This window comes from Schistosoma haematobium, chromosome 5, assembly GCF_000699445.3.
Source record: "Schistosoma haematobium chromosome 5, whole genome shotgun sequence".
Lineage (NCBI taxonomy): Eukaryota > Metazoa > Platyhelminthes > Trematoda > Strigeidida > Schistosomatidae > Schistosoma > Schistosoma haematobium.
This window is the reverse complement of record NC_067200.1, coordinates 376,269-401,592: the sequence shown is the minus strand read 5'-3', so window position 1 is coordinate 401,592 and position 25,324 is coordinate 376,269. Positions and strand designations below refer to the sequence as shown.

Sequence of the window (25,324 nt, the reverse complement as noted above, 5' to 3'; positions counted from 1 at the left end):
AGTTATGTATGAACAATGATGAACATTGTCATGTGTGGTACCATGGAGATATTTGAAGATGGTGTGCTTTGTGAATTAGGAAGGTCACTTCATGAAGGTCGGAATGACTTGTAGTGAGGTTCCACGTTTTTATCAATATAATAATACTAATAATAATGGTGATAATAATAACAACGTTGTGTGAATATAATATGTAATAAAAGGAGTATAGTCAAGGTAATTACGATGAAAAAGAATCAATGTGGATGAGGAAAGAGATAATCACAAAATGAATTGGGATAAAAGGTTTATAACATGCATTTCAGGTGTCTGGTGATTCAGTCGTGGACCACGGTAAACATGGAGGCTGGATATACCTCTTCTGGATATATTAATTTGGTTTTCAGGAGTTGATCCAGATGACTTCAGTTATTTTGAGTACTAGTAGTCTAGCTCCTGTTATGTCCCCATATAAATCGAGCTTTTGATTCAGGGTTTCCTTACTGACCATGTCAGGTGTGAATTTCCTAAAATAACTCTAAAATTACTTGACTGAGAATGTTATATTATAAGCTCATCTATAGATATTTAGTGATGGAATAGTTTGGCCGGAAAATGCATGGAAGTATCATTGTTTGGAGTAGCAATAAGAATAACTGCAGTAGAAACGAAATGACTATACTGAGTTACACATATGAACAATGAATGATGATGTCTGATCACTGTGGTGGAGTTGATTTGCCTGTGCTCCAATAGAGAAACCAAACACTTCGCACATAGAATATAGAAGAGCCCATGTTTATAGAGCAACTAATCAACAAGTCAGTTCAAAAATACAACATCCTCAACATCAACCATGTGAGTAACAGATCTTCTCTCAATAATTTCAACATTTGATCACAGTTTGCAATGTTGATTATGTAGTGACATACTTTCATCAAGAGAACGCGATGGGTTTAATAGAAGTAATCATTATTATAACCAACTGTACGAGTGATTGTTTTACTGTGCTCGTTTGTTTGCAAAAGATAGCCATATTACTAGTACTCCATTGATTGTGAATTTGCACGGTTTCGGTTACGCTCGGTAACCACGCTCGTACTTCTTTGGCACGATCTCGGTATCCTTTTGATACAACGAGGTCGCCAAAATATACATCTCGACAACAGCCATCAACTGCCTTCTCATATTTGCCTTAAAGGGGATTTTAGCGGTTAACTGGCACGCAGTCATACTCAAGTGGTGTTCAAAGTCAACGGCGTCTGAACACCACATTACAAATATCATTTTATCAAGTAAATTGTTATGTAGTCTTCTGAAAACAAGTAAACGCAAAGACAGTTAATGATAATCAAAATAATCAATGTTACACTTATATTTGAAGTTTATTCATTTGTTCAAAACAAAAAGCGAAATGTATACTTCTGTCAGATGAAGTACAAAGATAACCATGTGTAATACATCATCAAGGAGATTGGTGTTTGAAGACACGAATTATTGAATTGTGATTCATTGTTTTTTTGTTTTCATAGTTTACATCTTAAGACTGAAAGGCTGAGTGAACAATAACATGTAAAGAAGAGCTGTGATTGAATCCCGAATTGTAGCGAAATATAGGTTGTTCTATATTTATCAGAATTTCTCCAGTTAGCATAAGTCAGCAATGGGAAAAACGAGTAAGGTGGAATGAAAACTCATACAGCTGTGGTGTATACTACTACTGTCTGTCGATATAAGTGGTTTATAACACCGATCGGAAGTGGAAAACCTGACAGCAGAAGGCTAAGAAGATCAAAATGAAGAGAATATAAGAGGAAAAAAGAGAGTGTGGACTGGAAGAATCATGCAGAACGTGATGAACAAATGATGGAAATTCGCAAATGAAGGATTCAATGCAATGGTTGTGATATTTTATCAAGGCTGCCAAATGCCTTGGTATGGCCCAGAGTGTATGTATCAATGTATGGAAATAGTTAACTAATTTAGCATTCCTATATTACTGTCTCAATCAATATACTTTGAATCGTAGATAAAGCGGCTTCATGAAGTTAATTATCACGAACACTTGTCAATCGCCTCGTTACACCAAACTTATTTCATACAAACACCACAAACCTGTATATCGTATGCATTGAGGAATAACATTTCCAAAGAATTGACAATTCTGTCTGATTCTGCCCATGGAATATAAAATAACATCAACCTCTATCATTTCTGTAATATCCAATAATATATTCCAAGTAATATTGATTACTTCTTCCTCAATCTCAGTGTAAACAACGTGTTTGTCTAATGAACAAGAACATATTTGTGTTAACCTCTCTTGTTTATAGAATCAATCATGATTATACTTTGTTATCATAGATCACCTAATTACATCTCATCAATCAAATAATATGGTATTCTTTATTCTGTATCGCTTTCTAATAATATGTTGTTTATTTGGCCGATAATCACCTACATACAAAAATCAAAGACGAGTGAAATTGTAAGTGAAGCTTATCGCCTCATATCTGGTCTAGAATCAAGTAGCATGTGACGGCAGGGATATCGACACATCATAAACGTGCTACAATTGCATTGACAAATGCTTATATTCACTTCATGATGTTGTCCGCGGTCAACCATAAACAACCAGTCGCCGCTTTCATATTCCACGTAGACGAAACGCATTTGTTTAAGTTCGTATAACAATTTAGATCTTGCGAATGGGGTCAAAATGTTTAGCAGGGGTATAAGACGCTGTGGAGCATTATATTTATAAGATCTTCCGAGTATCACTTGATCTTCGACACTTCTTCTAGTTGACGTCGTTTCACTCCATTTTAAAGCCTTGTACATACATTTGTACAGACTATCACTTTTTCGTACTTATCGTTTAATTTGCCTATTTAGCGATTCAACACGATTATTCGTGCTGTTACCCAAAGTTAAAACAGGACCGTAAAAGGCACGCGCCCACATTGTCTTACGTGCCATCCAAAACCGTGACAGGTACTGACCTATCAATCTGTCCCGCCGATTTATTATTCTGTAATATTGATTAAATCTAGTGAATGAACACATTACAAAAATTACCTTCCAACCGTCTCCGAAGTTACCAATCGAGTTAAGTAGGTTTTCATTATTTTGTCGTTTGTCTAAGGGCAATTTTATGTAAGTAACCATTGGTGTACCTTTTTCCGGAAAGCGCGAATTACATGAAAGGCACACAAAATTATGTTTGCATGTCCGTGTGTTATACAATGTTCGGTGTTTGTAGACAGAAAATCGTGTAGTCCGGTTTCATAGTAGTTGGTACAAGTCGGTATGTTATACTCTCAATCTTGAAGAAACCAATACTCCTCGTGTAATTCAAACTCATATCAGTCAATTTCGCAGTACGAAAATTTGCTGCTACGTTACTGTAAACACAACTGACATCTTGTAGGACAGAGATGTTTATATTTATTGATCAAAGAACAATTGTTGATATCCTGTTTGTCTAGGAATTAAATGCTGATGGAATTTTATCAATGAGGTCTTCTACCTTTACTACTTATTACTAACTAGTTATTATGAACTAATGATTCGCTTGTACTTGTTCACTGCTGGATTTCGAATTCCGGATACGATACTTTCGTTCGTGCTCATCTAGCTGTTCTTGGTTTTATTGCGTTATTCCTGTTATTCTTAGTTCGTACCATGATTGAAACACTACCATTTATCACATTTGCGTCTCGATGGAGCCTGTGATAGAACGGTTGAACATACACTGAGATTTTGATGCTTTTGCGAATTGCATGGGAAGGTTGGAAATCTGGACTATAACCAAGGACGTTGTTGAGGATGTCAATATTGTGGCTCATGTCCTTTCATTATGTTGGGATATTCAGAAAAATAGCCCAATAATTTTCATGTTAAGTCTAATGGTGTCCTTGGACTTTAAATGGACATTCCCTATTGGTCGGTATTTATTTCACTTGTTAGATATTGTACAAATGTTGTTTTCTATTTTATGGTACGATGTGATCTGTTTGATTGGTATGTAAACAGAATATGCCTGAAATATAACGATTTATATCTCAGGGGCTGACTTGTGTTCTGGACTCAACTATCTGGGTTAGACAGGGAAGCGGGACCAATCAGAACTCTAGGCAGTTTACGCGTCTTTGTTCCTGTCGATAATTCGCGCTCACTAACCTCCAATCAGCTGCCCTTCTTCACGTCACAACACATTCATCGGAAAAGAAGCATACAGCTAAATAAAGACATTGGCATCTCCTGACAAGCCGACTTCTCTTCGTTATGCAACTCTGAAGCAACTGCTACTAGACCATATAAAGTATACAAATTTAGAACGCTTTAAAAGCCGAAACTTTCTTGAAATGATTCGTCAGAACATCAGGAGTCCCACAACATCACGCCGTCACAGTCAAGTGCGCAATCAAGGTTATTCAGATAACGATTCATTGAGTTGTGAGATAGTTGACAAAGATAAGCACAATTTTGGTAAATGTTTGTTCTGTGGCAAGTTTCACGCATATCATTCATGTGTATTTCGTAAGTTGAAATGTTTTAAATATGGTGAGATTGGACACATTCAATTATTTTGTAACACCACTGTTCATTTTAAGCTTTAGAAACTGTCGACTGTATTCCGTAGATTTATAACTGTGCAAACTACTTAGGAGTCAAGGGAATACATTATACGGGAAAACCTGCCAGTCTGATGTAACAATCAGCATGAAAAGCAAGATAAGCATCAGATAAATTTTGGTGGACCAAATTAAGCTTAGTGAGTGATCTTGAAATATTGTCTGCGACTTGATGAAAATAAAACTATTGTAAGTGTTTCCAATGCCTCAGAAGGTAACACTTAATTCTCACATTGCAAATTTGAGAAATATTACGGTGTGTGCTACTGATATGGATGGATATATGTAGTTGGTTTCGTCAATCGAAAGTGAAGTACTTGTCAGCAGGATGTAGGATGAAAATAATCCCGCCGCAAAATGATAACTACTTTGATGTGTGAAATTCATTGTTGTGCTGGAACTGACACCTATGATGGGATGATAGGCCAGTGAACGATTTTGTGCGCGTCATAAATAGATGCTTCGAAGTTATCGTTGAGTGTGTATTGGTAGAATGACCAGAAAAGCAGCATAGCTACTGTGTTGACGAGATATACGCAAGTGTACTCCTTTTTATTACTGAAGCCTAACGTGGTTTATGTCGTTTGAGTGATATGCGCGCGACCTCGTCTGTTACCAAACCGTACTAATGCACTATAAATATACCGATAAATATGATTATTCATGATGGGTGGGTGAGACTGACTTTTATGTGGCGAACAAGTGTGCATCTTTGAAACATCAGCTCTAAACTACATGTTCTGCCGTACACTGTTTCGGGAATAGTATATTAATGTGAAAACGTTTATAGTTGATGGATGATACAGCATGCTGGTTTATATGTGAACGAATAGATAAGATGAACACAATGGTTATTTATCGGCTAGTAATGTGGCGTCGAATATCTGATGTGTATATTAACATTAAAGTAAGGACCTTCGAACAAAACAAAAATCAGCTGGTGTTTCGTCCAGACTGTCTCTAAATAAGTAGGAAGATGACGATTACTGAGTACAGATGCGATGAATAAACAAATGTTGCATAACGAGAAAATTAGTTCATACTACCGAAATTATGACTCAAAACCTATGTCTGTGATAGAGCTGCTAACCGTTGCCAATGGTGAGACGGTTGCCACCATGCCGTTATAGAATGCAGGAGGTTTGCTTGACTGCTTAGACTAACGCTTTGTGTGCCCACGCGTGCTGCTAGACCGCCAATTTATTTACCAGGTTGTTCAGTGTACGGGCAGTTTATAAATATTTCGGAGATATATGACATATGATAGCCATAATTCCACAAACATGAACGATGTTAATTGAACCATTTATGTGATAAATGATCCAGAGCATAATAAACGAGGTAAGTAGTGGAAGGAATGAAACTGAAAGACGTGACTAAAATCTACTTCTGGACTGGCTCCATGTTGGTATTAAACTACATACTCAGTACAACCTCACGCTGATAGAATAAATTTCATCCGCGAACAAATAGGGCCATCACAATGAACGTACGTGCCATCAACTATAAACTTTGCTGATTTAGCTTTCAGGACACGAATTTCTAATAACCGAAAAGAATATATAAACTGGGTATAAACGGAATGAGATATAAGGGTTCCCTTTCGAGCTGGAGATGAAGAACGTTGCAGCCTTGAACACCAAGACTATAGTTTTTCCTTCAGATATATTTGTATCGTATTTTTCGTCGAGGACCAAACTTAAACAATGTACAGCTTGACTCACTCTATTCAAGCATTACCTCTTCAAGAAAGCGATAGGGAGTGAACCTTTTTTGCTTAATGAACTGAACAATGCCGAGAAGGATTTATTAGAAAACGCAAAAATGCGAAAAATCGAGAAAGTTGAATAAAATGACACAAGACTTCATTCAATATGACTGCTAGGAATTATGTGATCAGTGAGTTACGATCGATCGTAATTGACAACCTGGTTCGTGCAGGAGGATATTTTGACACAAATGATCGGAGACCTACCATCCACGCGGACGACGCTCGGTTTTTATTCGCAACAACGGGGATAGATTATTTTGACACGATTATGGTTAAACTGGGGCGCAAATTTCGAAAGCATTACGTTTGCATATTAAAAAGCTTCAACATTGGAGCAATCCATCTACAAGTTCCTTGCGCACTATTAACAGACGTCTTTCCGACGGCCTGTGTTAGTCCCGGCAATGGTGGTCTCCAAGTTGATTCAACTTTATCTTGGAAGAGTCGACAGACTGAGCCTCAACCACGTGCTGAGGTAATTAATTCCACGACAGTGTGCAGTAGTCTTTAAGTCTTGGCTAGGGATGACTACTAAGTCTGGACGACAGGTAGCTCAGTGTTATTCATCGTGTATGTATTTGTACCTTGATGAACGATATGCATCACAACACACATGGAAGTATTTATCCGCAACTGCCAGGTTTAAGATCATTCAGGTAATTTCTTCAGGTCATTTAGGAGTTCCAAACTATCACCCTTACATCATATCGTTCTGCATATCTTGACATCGTCAACATATAGCAAGATCGATGATGATGGGAGACAAGGAAGGTCATTTACATACAAGAGGAATAGCACTGGTCCCAAAACTGTTCCCTGGGGCACTCCACTAAGCACAGTTTCCCAGCTAAATATCTTCGAGTTCACCCGTACACCTTGTTGCGACAACTAGGAAGTCTTTTATCGACATCAATAGATTGCCTCCAATTCCGACATTTCTTAGCTTATATAACGGCCGGTTGTGCGGAACTTTGTCAAAAGCTTGGCTGGAACCAATGTAGGCTACGTCTACAGGCAGCTTTTGGTCCTTAAGAGCGCACCAGCTTTCACGAGCGACTAGTAAGTTAGTGAGACAAGAATAAATTATTCTGAAGCCGTGCAGCTTCTCCGAAAGGATCCGGTTTTCATCGAGGTACTAAAAAGCTCCTTCCGAATAATATTTTCTCAAATTTTAACAACCACACTAGTTAGGCTAACGGGAAGATAATTCTCAGGTTTGTGTTTCGTACCTGTTTTGAAGACAGGACTAACTATGGTGTTCTTTCAGTCTTTCGGTAAACGATCCTGCATTACGGATAGATTAAAACATGTACTTGAAGGGTTTGCAACGACGTTAGATAATTCCTTCAGTAGACTAGGATTAAATTCATCGGGCTCCGTAGATTACCTATGTCAAGCTTATTTAGCAGACCAGATACATCGAGTTCTTTAATGATCACGCTATATAGTGTATGTGTGGGGGGATTTGTATGCGCTGACGTGAACGATGCTTCAATGGTAAAGTAGTAGTTCGAGAACACTTGAGCCTCACCAAAGTCGTCCTGCACTAATGATGCAGTAATACTGTCCCCTCATAGTGTACGAATATTTCCTCTTCTTTTTGTCCTGTGACTGTGGTTATGTCTGGCTTTGAAGAATCAATCTGTACACCTAGTTCCGGTCGCTTACTGAGTAAGCTTTGAGCATTAGTGTAACAGATCCGAAGCCTATTTAAGCGACATTGTTGCGATTCTTAACTCGCAGAGATTTGCGGAAGAAGATATACAGTGATAGACGAATTAACATTGTTGGGTAAGAGAAGGAGTCACAACTTCTATTGCCGAACTTAAAAAATAAAATAGTGGCCAAAGAAATGACCAGACGGAACATAGAATGCACTACAATGCCCCTCACGCAAGTCATCCTGGAGAAATGTGGAAAATATTAATAAGAAGTGTACGCAGAAATTTGAATTCACTATCTGGTGAGCAGACTACTTCCTTTGCGATGCTCACCACTTGTTTGACTGCAATAGAAATAATACTTGATGATACACCTCTACCACAATTACGTTTACGGAAAGCCTATTTCGTTTCATACAAAAGGACGCGATAAACAACATAGACATCTCATAAGTTGAGGTTTGCAACTAATGTTTGCATATTATTCAACCAAGAACTGGTGTTCTAGAAAAAGTAGTTGTTATGTGGACTTCGATTTTGCGCATATCTCATTCTGGTGACTTAGACATTTCGGAAGACTCAACTTAAGGGAACTGTTATTTCATCTAAGTATGCGACTAGTATACAATACACAATCATTATCCTGCCAATGATCACCAGTTTTAATGAACGACAACTGAGTAATACCGCTAGTTGACTGAATTCAGGAATATAAACCACTAGATGCCAAATCTTTAATTTAAGATCGACTCATGTTGAAATCTCAGTTGTTCACTTGTTAATGGTTTCATATCACGTAAACAGATTCATTAGTCAGCGTATTTCATCGATAAGAATCAAAATATACACCGGTTAATGACTTGTAGTACAATTTTCTCACTGTCAGGACACCAACAATTGCGCTTTGATCAATAAATATAAACATCTATGTCCTACAAGATGTCAGTTGTGTTTACAGTAACGTAGCAGCAAATTTTCATACTGCGAAATTGACTGATATGAGTTTGAATTACACGAGGAGTATTGGTTTCTTCAAGATTGAGAGTATAACATACCGACTTGTACCAACTACTATGAAACCGGACTACACGATTTTCTGCCGACAGTCTACAAACACCGAACATTGTCTAGCTCAATTAAATTATCTCCTTAATAAAATCATCCAAAACGATGAATCTGAAATTGGCGAGACAGTGCGAACCTGACTTGCTATTTAAATATTCAACTGCGAATGCTTCTTTGCAAAAGAGCGCATTTCAAATCTGTTGAAAAGTGAGGGCAAACTTCAGCACAAAATGACACGTCAAAATGTATTCAACCTCACGTAAAATTTGATCGCTCACATTGAACCATGATATGCAACCGTAGTCAATATTCAGTGAAAACATACATTTGGTCAATAGTAAAATGTGTTTATTCAGAATATCAGATGAGGATGAGTTTATCCGCCACAGTGATTGATATAAAATGGAACACAGAACGTGATGTGGATTTTATCACCAGGATGATTCACCACAGTCTCATAGACCGATGTACACAGGAAGTAATAACTAGTCGAGTCTCAAAGAATCAGGATCATCAATGCGCGATCCATAGATTGATAAACTGAGGAAGTGAGAGCTAGATGATTCTGTGAGGAAACAACCACTAAACTCATCTGAAATTAGACGGTCAATGGCTACAGTGCTTATTCATAGATGGAGCACAGCCTTCTATGAATTGACAGCCGAGAGATTTGTTTTCACTTCATTTTGTTTATAGAAAGTAGTAATCTTTTGATAAATGAGAATTTCACTCATCTTTTTTCTGAACGTGTGGCTAATTATCAAGTTATTATTAGAAATCGTTGTTTTTTTGCTCTAAATAAGACTCATATTACGCCCACTATACATAATAGATGATATAGAATAATACCAAATTATTTGATTAATGAGATGGCATGAGGTGACTGACGACAACACAGTTATATTCATTGATATTTCTGTCAATAACTGAGGTCAACAGAAATATGTTTTTGTTAATTAAATGGTGAGATAATTGACACTGAGATTAAAGAAGTGATAATATATTTTACTTTAAATATTTGCACACAATGTAACGTGCGAACCAAGAGAGGAGCTGAAATAGCATCAGATCATCACTTGCTGATCGCGAAGATGAAATTGAAACGCAAGAAGTACTGGAAAACGGGGCAGACGATATCATAAAAGTTCAATACGGCCATTCTTCAGGATACTGACAAACTCAACAAATTCAAAATAGTCCTAAGCAATTAGTTCCAGGCCTATCATGAACTCCTTAATGGAGAAGGACCTACTATGGAGAGCAACTCGAAGGGGATCAAAGAGGCAATCACTTCAACATGTCATGAGGTCCTGGGCCACAAGAAGCACCATTACAAAGAATGGATCACCGTTGATACACTGGATAAGATTCAAGAAGGGAGGAACAAGAAGGCAGCAATCAATACCAGTCGAACAAGAGCAGAAAAAACCAAGGCACAAGCTGAATACACAGAAGTAAACAAACAAGTGAAGAGGTGCATCAGAACCGACAAAAGTAAATATGTGGAAGATTTAGCAACGACGGTGGTAAATGCTGTATGAAAAGAAGGAAACATGAAACAAATGTATGACACGACAATGAAACTCTCTGGAAATCGCCCCAAACCAGAACGACCAGTGAAAAGCAAGGAAGGCAAGGTAATCACCAACATTGATGAACAACGAAACAGGTTGGTAGAACACTTCAAAGAACTCTTGAATCGACCAGCTCCACTGAACACACCCAACATCGAAGCAGCAACAACGGACCTCCCAATCGATGTTGGCCCACCAACAATTGAAGAAATCAGCATGGCCATCAAACAAATCAAGAGTGGCAAAGCAGCAGGACCAGACAACATTCCAGCACAGGCACTGAAAGCAGACGTGGCGGTAACTGCAAGCATGCTCCACATTCTCTTCAATGAGATTTAGGATGAGGAACAGGTACCAAAAGACTGGAAAGAAGGAATTCTGATCAAAATACCGAAGAAAGATCTCAGCAACTGTGATAACTACAGATGCATCAATCGTCTCTCAATACCGGGATAAGTCTTCAACAGGGTATTGTTAAACAGGATAAAGGACTCCGTAGACGCCCAACTTCGTGACCAACAGGCAGGATTCCGTAAGGATAGATCATGTACAAACCAAATCTCAATTCTATGGATCATAGTGGAACAATTAATTGAATGGAACTCATCGCTCTACATCAACTTCATTGACTACGGAAAAGCATTAGATAGTGTGGACAGAACAACACTAAGGAAAATTCTTTGACACTACGGCGTGCCTCAGAAGATAGTCAATATCATACGGAATTCCTATGATGGTTGCTTACTGTCACCCTTTCTCTGTCTTCTAGTGATCGACTGGACCATGAAGACGTCAACATCTCAAGGGAAAAACGGGATACAGTGGACATCTAGGATGCAGCTGGACGATCTAGACTTCGCAGATGATCTGGCCCTCCTATCGCAATCGTAACAACAAATGCAGGAGAATACGACCAGTGTAGCAGCAGCCTCAGCAGCAATAGGCCTCAATATGCACAAAGGGAAAAGCAAGATTCTTCGATACAACACAGAATGCACCAATCCAGTCACAATTGACGGAGAAGATTTGGAAGATGTAAAAACTTTTACATATTTGGGCAGCATCGTTGATGAACACGCTGGATCTGATGCAGATGTGAAGGCGAGGATCGGCGAAGTAAGATCAGCATATTTACAACTGAGGAACATCTGGAACTCAAAGCAACTGTCAACCAACACCAAGATCAGGAGAGAAAATGAACAAGAACTGGATGGAATTAGAAAAGAGGTTCAAGGACAGAGTGGGTTGAAGAATGCTGGTCGACGGCCTATGCTACATTAGAAGTAACGTTTGCCTGGATAAAAAGTATATTTCTTGCACTCGGTATTTAATGGAATCTTCTCAGCGAATTCTGCAAAAGCAATGCATTATACATCATATCTGGGTTGGATGATTACCCACCTAGAAGGTCCTAACATATTATCGTCATACTTAAACCAACGAATTCAACTGTTCATTCGACATCTCTCAGTTTTTCGATTCTGTTTAAGCGATAAGTGTATGACATTTCTATGTAGAAGAACTAGAAAGAGGCTAGAGAATCAGTATACATTATTCAAGTATTAAATATATCAATAATAAATGGAGTCAGTAAATAATTCATGTTAAAGAATTATACTAGACATCCACTGATGTGTATATATACACTGACAAATCAACCATGATACAGAGTTACATCCCACATCAATACACAAATACATATATACAGTAAAAAGCTACAACTTACATACGCCTTAGACGATAGACAACAAGAAGAGTGGCCAAAAGGAATATTCATATTCCAAGTATAGAGCCTAAGTCAACTAAAAATAAAGAAGAAAGAGCTTTTATAAATATACATTTCAAAGAAATAGAAATAATTCCTGTTCAAATATTTAGTGGACAAATGACAAACAAACAAACATGCACTATGAACCATCAGATTGTAAACCGCAAGTTTGGAACATGCTCTTTTCATTGACCAAATAAAATCGGATTGTAGTATCAACTAGCTGTGAATTGAAGTACAGAAATATGTACTTGACATAAACAAAATAGATTGCATGCGTAAAGATATTTTTATAAAACGTATAATACAATGAAGTATAAATAACTCATCGGTAAATCTCTACAGATACACATGATTGATGTATAAAAACTGAACATACATCGCCCCCAAATGCCCTGGTACAGCCGAGAGTGGGGAGAGTTCGCTCTCCCTCTCGAAATACTCTCACACGGCCGCGCGTATACAGCCTCTGCCAGGGAAGTCCTACTCATTGCCTTCTCGTGGCGGGGGTGTTGTTTACGAAAATGAGAGGACAAAAAGCGAATATCCGGCGCTTTAACTGGATCCCGAACCAATGGTCCACATGGGCTCCAGTATCCTGAGGGAACAAATGGCGTATGAACCAATTTTCGGTCACCGGCTACCATGGGATTGCATCTCCTTACGATGCTCTACTGCCTTGTGGGTCAGACCTTTAGGACAAAGGCTCGAAGTGTGGCCCCCTAAGATAACCACCTGCGTTGGTCTGGGCACCCGAGCAGTATCACAGCCCACACGCAAATGATGAACTCTCTATATCTATGGAAACTACACTTCTCGCTCCAAATAACAGCCAAATGATCCAAATTATTATCATTAATATTATTGTTATTATTATTCTTACTTACTTACTTACACCTGTTACTCCTCGTGAAGGAGCATAGGTCGCTCACCAGCATTCTCCATCCAACCCTGTCCTGGGCAATACTTTCCAGCTCCTTCCAGTTGTAATTCATCCTTTTCATATCTGCTTCTATTATCCGACGTAATGTGTTCTTTGGCCTTCCTCTTTTCCGCTTCCCTTCAGGATTCCAAGTTAGGGCTTGCCTCGTGATGCAGTTTGACGATTTGCGTAATGTATGTCCTATCCATTTCCATCGTCTTTTCCTAATTTCCTCTTCAGCTGGAAGTTGGTTTGTTCTCTCCCACAGAAGGCTATTGCTGATGGTATCCGGCCAATGGATGTTGAGTATCTTGCGTAGACAGCTATTTATAAATACTTGTACTTTCTTGATTGTGGTTGTTGTAGTTCTCCAAGTTTCAGCTCCATACAGTAGAATTGCCTTGACGTTCGTATTGAAGATTCTCACTTTGATATTGGTTGAAAGTTGTTTTGAGTTCCATATGTTCTTCAATTGTAGGAATGCGGCCCTTGCTTTGCCAATCCTCGCCTTTACGTCTGCATCTGAACCTCCATGTCTATCGATGATGCTTCCCAGATATGTGAAGGATTCTACATCTTCCAGAGTTTCGCCATCAAGAGTGATTGGATTGCTGTTCTCCGCTTTGAATTTGAGGACCTTCGTTTTCCCTTTGTGTATGCTGAGGCCTACTGATGCAGAGACTGCTGCTACACTGGCTGTCTTCATCTGCATCTGTTCGTGTGTACGTGATAGGAGGGCTAGGTCATCTGCGAAGTCCAGATCGTCTAATTGGTTCTGAGCTGTCCATTGTATTCCGTGTTTTCCTTCAGATGTCGAGGTCTTCATAATCCAGTCGACCACCAGGAGAAAAAGGAAGGGAGAGAGTAAACAGCCTTGTCTGACTCCGGTCCTTACTTGGAATGCATCTGTCAGCTGTCCTCCATGCACTACTTTGCACTGTAGTCCGTCGTATGAGTTCCGGATAATATTGACAATCTTCTCAGGAACTCCGTAATGTCGAAGAAGTTTCCATAATGTCCTCCTATCTACACTGTCGAATGCTTTTTCATAATCAATGAAGTTGATGTACAGTGACGAGTTCCACTCAACTGATTGTTCGACGATGATCCGTAGTGTTGCAATTTGGTCTGTGCATGACCGATCCTTTCGGAATCCAGCTTGTTGATCTCGAAGTTGGGCATCTACTGCATCCTTCATCCGGTTCAGCAACACTCTGTTGAAGACTTTCCCTGGTATTGACAGTAGTGTGATGCCTCTGAAGTTTTCACATTTGCTCAGATCTCCTTTCTTTGGAATCTTGACGAGGTGTCCTTCTTTCCAGTCCATTGGCACTTGTTCCTCCTCCCAAATCTTTTTGAATAGAGGGTAAAGCATGCTTGTGGTTACTTCGACGTCTGATTTCAGTGCTTCAGCTGGTATGTTGTCGGGTCCTGCTGCTTTCCCGTTCTTGATTTGTCTGACGGCCATTCTAATTTCTTCCGTCGTTGGTGGGTTGACATCTATAGGAAGATCTGTGTGTGCTGCTTCGATGTTCGGTGGATTCATTGGAGCCGGCCTATTCAGGAGTTCCTCGAAGTATTCTACCCATCTGTTTCGCTGTTGTTGAATTTCAGTGATTGGCTTGCCTTCTTTGTCTTTGACCGGCCTCTCTGGTTTACTGTATTTCCCTGATAATTTCTTCGTTGTATCGTAAAGCTGTTTAATGTTTCCTTCTCTAGCAGCTTTTTCTGCCGTCGTTGCTAGTTCTTCAACGTATTTCTTCTTGTCGGCTCTAATGCTTCTCTTCACTTGCTTGTTTGCTTCTATGTATTCAGCTTGTGCTTGGACTTTCTCTGCTCGTGTTCGTCTGTTGTTAATTGCTGTCTTCTTGTTCTTCCTTTCTTTGATCTTGTCCAGTGTTTCTATAGAGATCCATTCCCTATGATGGTGTTTCTTTAGGCCCAGAACCTCTTGACACGTTGAAGTCAATGTTTCTTTGATGCCTTTCCAGTTGTCCTCCATGGTAGTTTCTTCTTCCTTCAGTAGATCTTGTAAGGCTTGGAACCTGTTGTTGAGAGCTATCTTGAATTCATTGAGTTTGTCAGTATCTCGAAGGAAGGCTGTATTGAACCTTTGTAGTGCTGTTTGTCCACTTGTCCAGTTCTTTTTTAGCTTCAGTTTTAAATTGGCTACAACTAGGTGGTGATCTGAAGCTACGTCAGCTCCTCTCCTGGTTCTCACATCTTCCATTGTCCTTCGGAATTTTCGGTTGATGCAAATATGGTCTATCTGGTTCTCTGTAGTGTGGTCCGGTGAGATCCATGTAGCCTTGTGTATACGTTTGTGTGGAAATATTGTGCCTCCTATGACTAATTTGTTGAATGCACACAAATTTGCAAATCTTTCTCCATTTTCGTTCCTCTCTCCCAGTCCATGTCGTCCCATAATATCTCCATATCCAGTGTTGTCTGTTCCGACCTTGGCATTTAGATCTCCCATCAGAATGGTGAGGTCCTTTCTTGGGCATTTCTCTATCACTGACTGTAGCCGCTCGTAGAATTGATCTTTAATGTTGTCGTTGCTATCATTGGTGGGTGCATTACATTGGATAATATTCATTAAGATCCCCTCCTTCTTTGTTTTGAATGATGCTTTGATGATTCTGGATCCGTGGGATTCCCATCCTACAAGTGCATTTCGTGCTACTTTGGACAGCATTAGAGCAACTCCCTGAGTGTGTGGAGCATTTTCCTCTTCGTGACCGGAGTATAGCAGCATCTCTCCCGTAGCTAGCCTTTTCTGTCCAGCTTGGGTCCAGTGGGTTTCGCTGATTCCCAGTACTGCCAAGTTGTATCTCCTCATTTCCGTTGCTATTTGGCTGGTCTTCCCGGTTTCCCACATTGTTCGAACGTTCCATGTACCTATAAAAATTGTTGCTCTGGTTGTTAGAAGGGGCATCGGCCTCGTGGCTTCCGAAGGAACTCGGCTTTCACCATGAAGCGTCATAATTCTTCTAAATGAAGACCTTCTAACTCTCAGGGCAGAGTTAAAATGGTTTGAATTATTTTTTCTGGTAAGCGTTTTTTAGCGAGTTAGTTTTCTACGGGATGGGGACGCTAACCCCATGCCCAACCCTCCTCCTTTACCCGGGCTTGGGACCGGCAGTAACTCTAGAAGAGCTACAGGCGGAGTTTTATTATTATTATTATTATTATTATTATTATTATTATTCACTACATCATTATTCACCCTCTTTTATTCCTACTCCGTCTATACTTATTTTTTCAGTTTACACAGCAGGTCGTCTTTTGGTGGAAATTCGACTCTATCTAAACGTCCTCGAGTCACTGTCCGGTTGAAAATTGTATGTTACCACCAAATATGGGTACTGAAGCAGTTTTTCTGAAACCACGTGCACCATTCAAACTGGCTGCCTTCAACGTTCACACACTTATGCAGATTGGACAACAGATGGGGCTGGCTATGTCTTTGGAAAGTCTTAATATCGATGTCTGCTGTCTATACGAGACCCGTATTCAAGACTCTGGTGAAGTACTACAAATCCGCTCTCCATCTGTCACTTCAAAAAGCTTGTTTTACGTGCGCTTATCCGGGGACCCTGTGGCATCTTTGTCTGGTCTCGCTGGCGTTGGTGTCGCACTAAGCGCTAGAGCTGAGGCAGAACTAGTCGATTGGATCCCCATTGACAGTCGGTTATGTGCTGTTAGATTAGAAAGTTCCATCAAAGTGAGAAGAAATCGGCGTGAGAAACGATGACTTTTTGTCGTCTCCGCATATGCAACGACAGATTGCAGCCCGGATGTAATCAAGGATGAATTCTACCACCAATTATCTGTTCTTCTCCAAAAAGTGCGTTCGACAGATATTGTAGTACTAGCCGGAGACTTGAATGTTCAGGTCGAGCGTCTAGGCACAGAAGAGAGTCGTTTAGGTGGCCGATGGGGACTCGTTGGTCGCAGGTCAGATAACGGGGACCGTCTACTGCAACTATGCACAGACCACAACCTGTTTCTGGCTAGCACTAACTTCCGGCACAGTCATCGCCAATGTGCCACCTGGCGTCCTCCCTCTGCATCTCAAGCCTGGACTCAGATTGGTCACATCGCGATCAGCTACCGCTGGCGTGGTTGTGTAAAAGACTGCCGCTCCTTCTGGAGTACCTATCTGGACTCTGACCATGCTTTGGTTTGCGCTAATCTTGCCTTACTTTTCAGTGGCCAACGAAGTGACCGCCATCAACGGATTGATATTAGCAAGCTGGTCGCAACTTCTGTTGCAAATAAGTATCGAACCGAGCTAGCCTCTAGGCTAGCTACCATTCCACCGAAAAGTATAAATGAGCATTGGTTGCAATTGCATGACGCCATGAAAATGGCGGATACTGTCAGTTGTGGGTTCGCGAAACGTCCCGCTTATAAGCACTGGGTTTCTTCTGGTTCCTTACAGCACATTGAAGCCCGTCGGTCTACTCCGGGTGACCGTGAGTTCGACCACAAACGAAGGATGCCACGTAAGGAAATCGGGCAAAGCTTGTGTAAGGACCGAGAAGCCTGGTGGTCGGAGCGTGATAATGAGCTGGAAGCAGCAGCTGCATTTGGTAATTACCGGAAGCTCTTCCAACTCATCCGAGCCACTGGCAACAAGAAGTCTAGTGTGAGGGCTACAATATGGGAAGATGACGGTTTGTGTTCCGTCATACTTGGTAGGTTGTTCAAAACCCGAAAGTGATTGACTCAACAAATATTAGAACACCTTCATACTTATCACAGGCCAACAACCACAGTGTTTCTCGACATCATGGCTGCCTTCGATTTGTTGGATAGGACTGTTCTCTGGGATTGTCTGTTGAAGAAAGGTGTGTCTGAGAAATTCATTACCATTTTGAAGGGGCTCCATGTACAAACACCTCAGGTAGAGGGGTGGCATACAACCACCTTTCTTCATTGATCTATTCAAGCAGTGGGGTTAAACAGGGTTGTTTAGTCTCATCATTGTTGGATGTGATTAGTGGCGGTGTGTATTTGTTGCCTGGAAAAAGACTTCTCGACCTTGAGTATGCGGATGGCATTGACTTACTGTGCGATAATGCCCAAGGCATGCAGTCCGCACTTAATCAGTTGGCAATCAGTGTCCGTAGGTATGGTATGTGCTTTGCACCTTCCAAGTGCAAAGTACTTCTACAAGACTGGTAGGATTCCAATCCTGTACTCACCCTGGATGGTGAGCAGATAGAAGTAGTCGAGAAGTTCGTATATCTGGGTAGCTGCATAAGTGCTGGTGGGGGTGTGAGTGATGAGATCAATGCACGTATAGTGAAAGCCAGAGCGGCTTATGCCAATCTGGGCCACCTCTGGCGCCTTCGTGATGTTAGTCTGGCCGTAAAAGGTCGGATCTACAACGCGTCGGTGAGAGCAGTTTTGCTCTATGCTTGTGAAACCTGGTCTCTCCGAGTTGAGGACGTTAGACGACTCTCTGTGTTCGATCATCATTGTCTCCGAAGGATTGCTGACATCCAGTGGCAACACCATGTTAGTAATGCAGAGATTCGGCATCGTGTGTTCGGGCACAGAGGTGATAATTCAATTGGTGTCACTGTCTTGAAACACCGACTTCGGTGGCTTGGACATGTTCTCCGAATGTCGTCCCAGAGAATTCCACGCCGTGCATTATTTGCCGACTCTGAGACTGGTTGGAAGAAGCGGAGAGGTGGTCAGTGCATGACATGGTGTCGTGGCATGAAAGAAAGCTGCAAAGGACTGGCTTGTGTTGGTCCTTCACGACTTTCTGGTTGGGGTCTGAGAGATGGTGTGACACAGTGGCTAGAGACGTTATCAGATATGGCTCAGAATAGAAGCCAATGGCGATCCTGCTGTAACCTTCTTTTACTTTCTTCATAAAAAAAGTGGTTGTGTCTCCCTTAACTGAAAGATTTCTTCTGATTGTACCTGTCTGTTCCGCCATTTTTACCATCATTATTATTACACAACCTTACATCAATCTCATTTTTTTCTCCTTCCCCCTAAATTCTCATTGTTTTGTGTGGCGCATATATATTTGGCGCATTCTTGGACCAATATTTATGTGTTCAAATAATTAAAATCCTAAAGTAAGACAAGGAGTGAATGTATATGGACCATTGTGAGTGGTCCTGATTTGTTATCAAAAACTGTGAATCATCGTTTAGGATAATCACGCCGACTCCAACGCGGTATTCTCAAGCTACTTAAATGACTCAGTCCATTTGTTACTGACTTAATGGACTAGTGCCACATCTTGGTTTAGCCACTTTTAGCTTACTGAAATCTACTCTTAAACTAGACAATATTCCCCGTCAACATAGGTGGTGATCGGGTATATGTAACAAACATCCCAATCACCTTAGTTGATAAAGATTCATTACATACATACTACTAGTAATTCTGAGGATACAAATAAATTCTATAATATATTGAAATTTCGATTCATTCATACATCATTTTATGATAATAGAAAGAGGCTATTGAAAATCAATTTCATTTCTCTCAATTGATGTATTCAGTTAGAAAGGTAAGTTAAGGTGAGTGAAGTGAAGCGAGGTGAAGTAGCATGCAATAATCACTATCGTAACAAATAACTAACTGGATAAATAAATAAATAAATAAACCAGTGAATTAACCAATCAACAATAAATCAACGATTTCGTTGAGTATTTTTGAAGTTTCAATGTGATGTGTTTTTATTCTTCAAACAACTTCAAGTTGGTTTTCATTTCATATTCATAAAAGGACTGTGTTATACTTGAGTTGATCTAGAATAGTTTCAATATTCAGTCATTGTAATGCATTCAACATTTACGGTTATTTTCTTGTTGTTGTCTAACAGTAAATCAACGAGCACTACATATAGAAGTTTAATTAATTATCCCTAAAGATTTCGTCATTTCAATTCATCATCAATCGGTAACGAAATTCGAAATGATTCAATGGTTAGATGGTGTCATTTTCACTGATGAGACTTGAAGATCATGGATACATTTGTTTCAATGTATCTTGATTTTTGATAGTCATTAAACTAATGTCAACGCAAAAATTTCAGAAATTCTCATTGTGGAAATTAATACAAGATATCAAGACGAACAGAGTTGTTTTAAACTCGATCTTTATTAAACTTTACTCTGATATACGATACTTCGTAAAACAATTATGACATATTCATAAAACACAATGACATAAACAGTTATATATTGTAGTTGATATCATGAAGTTACTGTAACAAAACAACTGTTTCGTCTTTAATAAAAGACTTCTGAATAGTGTAAATCCACAAGCCTAACATAGATCAAGTTCAAAAACAAAACACCTAATAGCCTCTCTATAAGCTTTCGATCACTGAGTCAAGAACGATCGTTTTGAAATGACGCTGGAATTTCTTCTTTACACGAATGAGACAAATATCTACACACGATACCGTGCCAGTTTCCATTCTACAGCACTTCAAAACAACTTTGATCACGAACACGTGACTGATCACACTAGAACGTGCGTATATTTCAACGACAATAACGAACAATAAGAAATAATAATGTGATAGAAAACATATGACACATTTCATACTTGTCAGACTATCTACTGGTCTGACTAGGTAAACAATCAATCAGTATTTTTATCAGTTACACATCAGGTCTACGTTTTTACAACTCAGCTAGCAGTAAGCCTCAGTAATGAGTAATTTCAAGAAGTAATGCCTAGAGTTCTAGTAACAGGTTATGATCAATGTAGTTCAGTTATATCGGGTCTGAGGCAACTACACATCAATATCACTAGATAATGATTTCGTAATGCTGTAAGTTGACTGACTGACTGACTGTCTTCACAAGCATCAACCATTAGGTCCCAACTGGTTAGCATAAGGATTGATGTCTCGCCATCAAGTCTGAAATTCTTTGAATGGTTCATCAGTGTAAAATACTGAACAGTTCAATGCTACAATGAATGAAAGAGCCATTTAATGTTTCCTCATTTTCAATTATTATCTGTCTACAATCAGTCCATCATGTGTATAACATAAACATTTAAACAATCACTGTAATAAACAAAAAACAAACTAATGCTTACCAATATATTCTAACACTATGCCTTTTCCATGAATAATATATGGATCTAATAAATTTCAATTTGATGTAAACTGTCAACCGTATACATTACTGATTGGATCAAAAATTTGCTCAACTAAATATGATTCATCTGGTGCATATAATTTATTATAATCTATTGAATTCAATGAAAAGGATCCAGAGGGGATCAAAGAAGGAGAAGATAATGATGATGATGATGACGAATTGATCATTTCTACTTCTGGTAATTTTGTTTTTGTCTTTGTGGCGATTGTTTTCAATGTGGAATTATTGATTAAACAAAAACGAATTATTGGTATATTGTTAATTATACCGTCATAAACATTAGATATACGATCATCCACTAATAAATAATCATGACTACATACAATTCCAGGATTTGATGGACATGCTGATCCAGTAGCTAATGTAAAGGAACAAAAGTACAAACAGCATAAAATGTGATGAATTGTATGGTGTTATGAGGTTTATATCAATCCATTTCAATCACACTTGATTAATTCAACCATTAAAAAACGGATAAACGCGTGACGGATGCTACACATTTTGACAGATATAAGTAGTATGTAACACCAAAATGAAATAGTGTGCCTGTTAGCAAACGTTTCAGATTGAATTACGAAAAAACAGAAAAGGAAACGGTGAGGAATGACAACGACATTCGAATATGAAGAATGAAGAAGTATGTGCACGACAACTGAAAGGAGACTTGCAAATAAATGACTTTATTTTACGAAAGCATTGTGATATTTGACGTTATATGATAAATTGGTTATCCTCACAAAAGTGTTCGTTCAGTGCATTCGAATATTGTGTAATAACGTTTTATTGTTAATAGCACTGATTAACACTGACAGTTATTATATTTTCATCAACTGAATTAAATAAATTAAACAGTTACTTTTGACAGTCTCTACTCATATTTTCATATCATACTATGACGTTTTTCTAGCTTATTAGTACCAACGTGAAGACAGTTCTACCTCGAGAAATAAAACAACCATCATCAAAAATGCACAAGTATTTATAAACAATGGAGAGGAAATTAGGAAATGATGCTGGATAAGACATGTATTGCAGAAATCATCAAACTGAATCGCGAGGCATGTCCTAATTTGCAATGAAAGGGAGGATCAGAAGCCGACATCAAAATAATCAATTGCAACTGAAAATGATTTTTCAGAACAGAGTTCCAGGAAGAATTCTGGTAGGGCGGCCTAAGCTCCTCACGAGGGTTAACAAGCGCAAGTAATGATGCCAAGCTAGGTTAATTACATTAATTTTGCATTGAAATTTATTCCAAACATAAAGAATGCCTTTGATGTAAAAAAAGTAAGCCCATATCAACAAAAATATATTTGTATATATATTTTGAGAGCAAGAGAGATGGAAAAGGCAGCGGCAATATGTAATAGCAGACAATTGTTCAGACTTTTTAAGGAAACCGGTATTAGGAACTCAACTGTTGCGAAACTTTCTCAGAAAAGACGGATACATTATACTTCCTCAATCCAGGAGATTGGATCGATGGGTAGAACACTTTAGGGATCAGTTCAACTGGCCTTCAATCACACTTCGGTTTCACACGACCTCCAGTCAACCTGAATGGCAAGTTAATTTAGGTCCTCCGCCTCTTTACGAAGTTGTAAAAGCCATAGGAAATCTGAAGCGACGGAGAGCAGCAGGCCCAAACAGGTTTACTCCTGAGATTTTTAAGGATGGTGGTCCAGTATTAGCAAGAAAATTAACTGAGGTCTTAGGTAGAATTTGGGAACTGGACGTAATCCCATCTGACTGGTCTCAATCACTGATTGTGCCAGTCTATAAGGACGGACAAAAGTCCTCTTGTGACAATCACAGAGGAATCAGTTTGACTAATATAGTGTCTTAAATATTAGCTTCAATAATACTTCGACGCCTAACTAAAGCTCATGAAGAACAGACTAGAGAAAATCAGGCTGGTTCTCGACTTGGACGTGGTTGTATGGACCAGATATTCACACTACGTCAGGTCCCAGAACATAGACACACATTCAGACGCCCCACAATCGAAGCATTTCTCGACCTTAAGCCGGCATTCGACTCTGTTGATCGTGAGGTTCTATGGCAGTGTTTGTCACTGAAAGGAGTATCAAAGAAGTACATTAACCTTATAAAGGCTCTCTACTCGAACACAACTGGTACAGTGAGAGCTTATGGCGAACTGTCATCAGAATTGATTTGTGACATAGTTGACAAAGATAAGGACAATTTTGGTAAATGTTTGTTCTGTGGCGAGTTTCACGCATATCATTCATGTGTATTTCGTAAGTTGAAATGTTTTAAATATGGTGAGATTGGACACATTCAATTATTTTGTAACACTACTGTTCATTTTAAGCTTTAGAAACTGTCGACTGTATTCCGTAGATTTATAACTGTGCAAACTACTTAGGAGTCAAGGGAATACATTATACGGGAAAACCTGCCAGTCTGATGTAACAATCAGCATGAAAAGCAAGATAAGCATCAGATAAATTTTGGTGGACCAAATTAAGCTTAGTGAGTGATCTTGAAATATTGTCTGCGACTTGATGAAAATAAAACTATTGTAAGTGTTTCCAATGCCTCAGAAGGTAACACTTAATTCTCACATTGCAAATTTGAGAAATATTACGGTGTGTGCTACTGATATGGATGGATATATGTAGTTGGTTTCGTCAATCGAAAGTGAAGTACTTGTCAACAGGATGTAGGATGAAAATAATCCCGCCGCAAAATGATAACTACTTTGATGTGTGAAATTCATTGTTGTGCTGGAACTGACACCTATGATGGGATGATAGGCCAGTGAACGATTTTGTGCGCGTCATAAATAGATGCTTCGAAGTTATCGTTGAGTGTGTATTGGTAGAATGACCAGAAAAGCAGCATAGCTACTGTGTTGACGAGATATACGCAAGTGTACTCCTTTTTATTACTGAAGCCTAACGTGGTTTATGTCGTTTGAGTGATATGCGCGCGACCTCGTCTGTTACCAAACCGTACTAATGTGCTATAAATATACCGATAAATATGATTATTCATGATGGGTGGGTGAGACTGACTTTTATGTGGCGAACAAGTGTGCATCTTTGAAACATCAGCTCTAAACTACATGTTCCGCCGTACACTGTTTCGGGAATAGTATATTAATGTGAAAACGTTTATAGTTGATGGATGATACAGCATGCTGGTTTATATGTGAACGAATAGATAAGATGAACACAATGGTTATTTATCGGCTAGTAATGTGGCGTCGAATATCTGATGTGTATATTAACATTAAAGTAAGGATATTCGAACAAAACAAAAATCAGCTGATGTTTCGTCCAGACTGTCTCTAAATAAGTAGGAAGATGACGATTACTGAGTACAGATGCGATGAATAAACAAATGTTGCATAACGAGAAAATTAGTTCATACTACCGAAATTATGACTCAAAACCTATGTCTGTGATAGAGCTGCTAACCGTTGCCAATGGTGAGACGGTTGCCACCATGCCGTTATAGAATGCAGGAGGTTTGCTTGACTGCTTAGACTAACGCTTTGTGTGCCCACGCGTGCTGCTAGACCGCCAATTTATTTACCAGGTTGTTCAGTGTACGGGCAGTTTATAAATATTTCGGAGATATATGACATATGATAGCCATAATTCCACAAACATGAACGATGTTAATTGAACCATTTATGTGATAAATGATCCAGAGCATAATAAACGAGGTAAGTAGTGGAAGGAATGAAACTGAAAGACGTGACTAAAATCTACTTCTGGACTGGCTCCATTTTGGTATTATACTACATACTCAGTACA

At 39.2% G+C, this 25,324-nt stretch overlaps 1 protein-coding gene across 1 annotated transcript in view; it reads right to left on the bottom strand.

Moving 5' to 3' along the window:
- MS3_00008908 (uncharacterized protein) overlaps positions 1 to 22,115 on the bottom strand; it is a 262,942-nt gene extending 240,827 nt beyond the window's left edge. The window contains exon 1 of the mRNA XM_051217254.1: positions 21,472 to 22,115. The gene's annotated coding sequence lies outside the window, so the exon portion shown is untranslated. The remainder of the gene's footprint in view (positions 1 to 21,471) is intronic.
- Between the last annotated feature and the right edge of the window lie 3,209 nt (positions 22,116 to 25,324).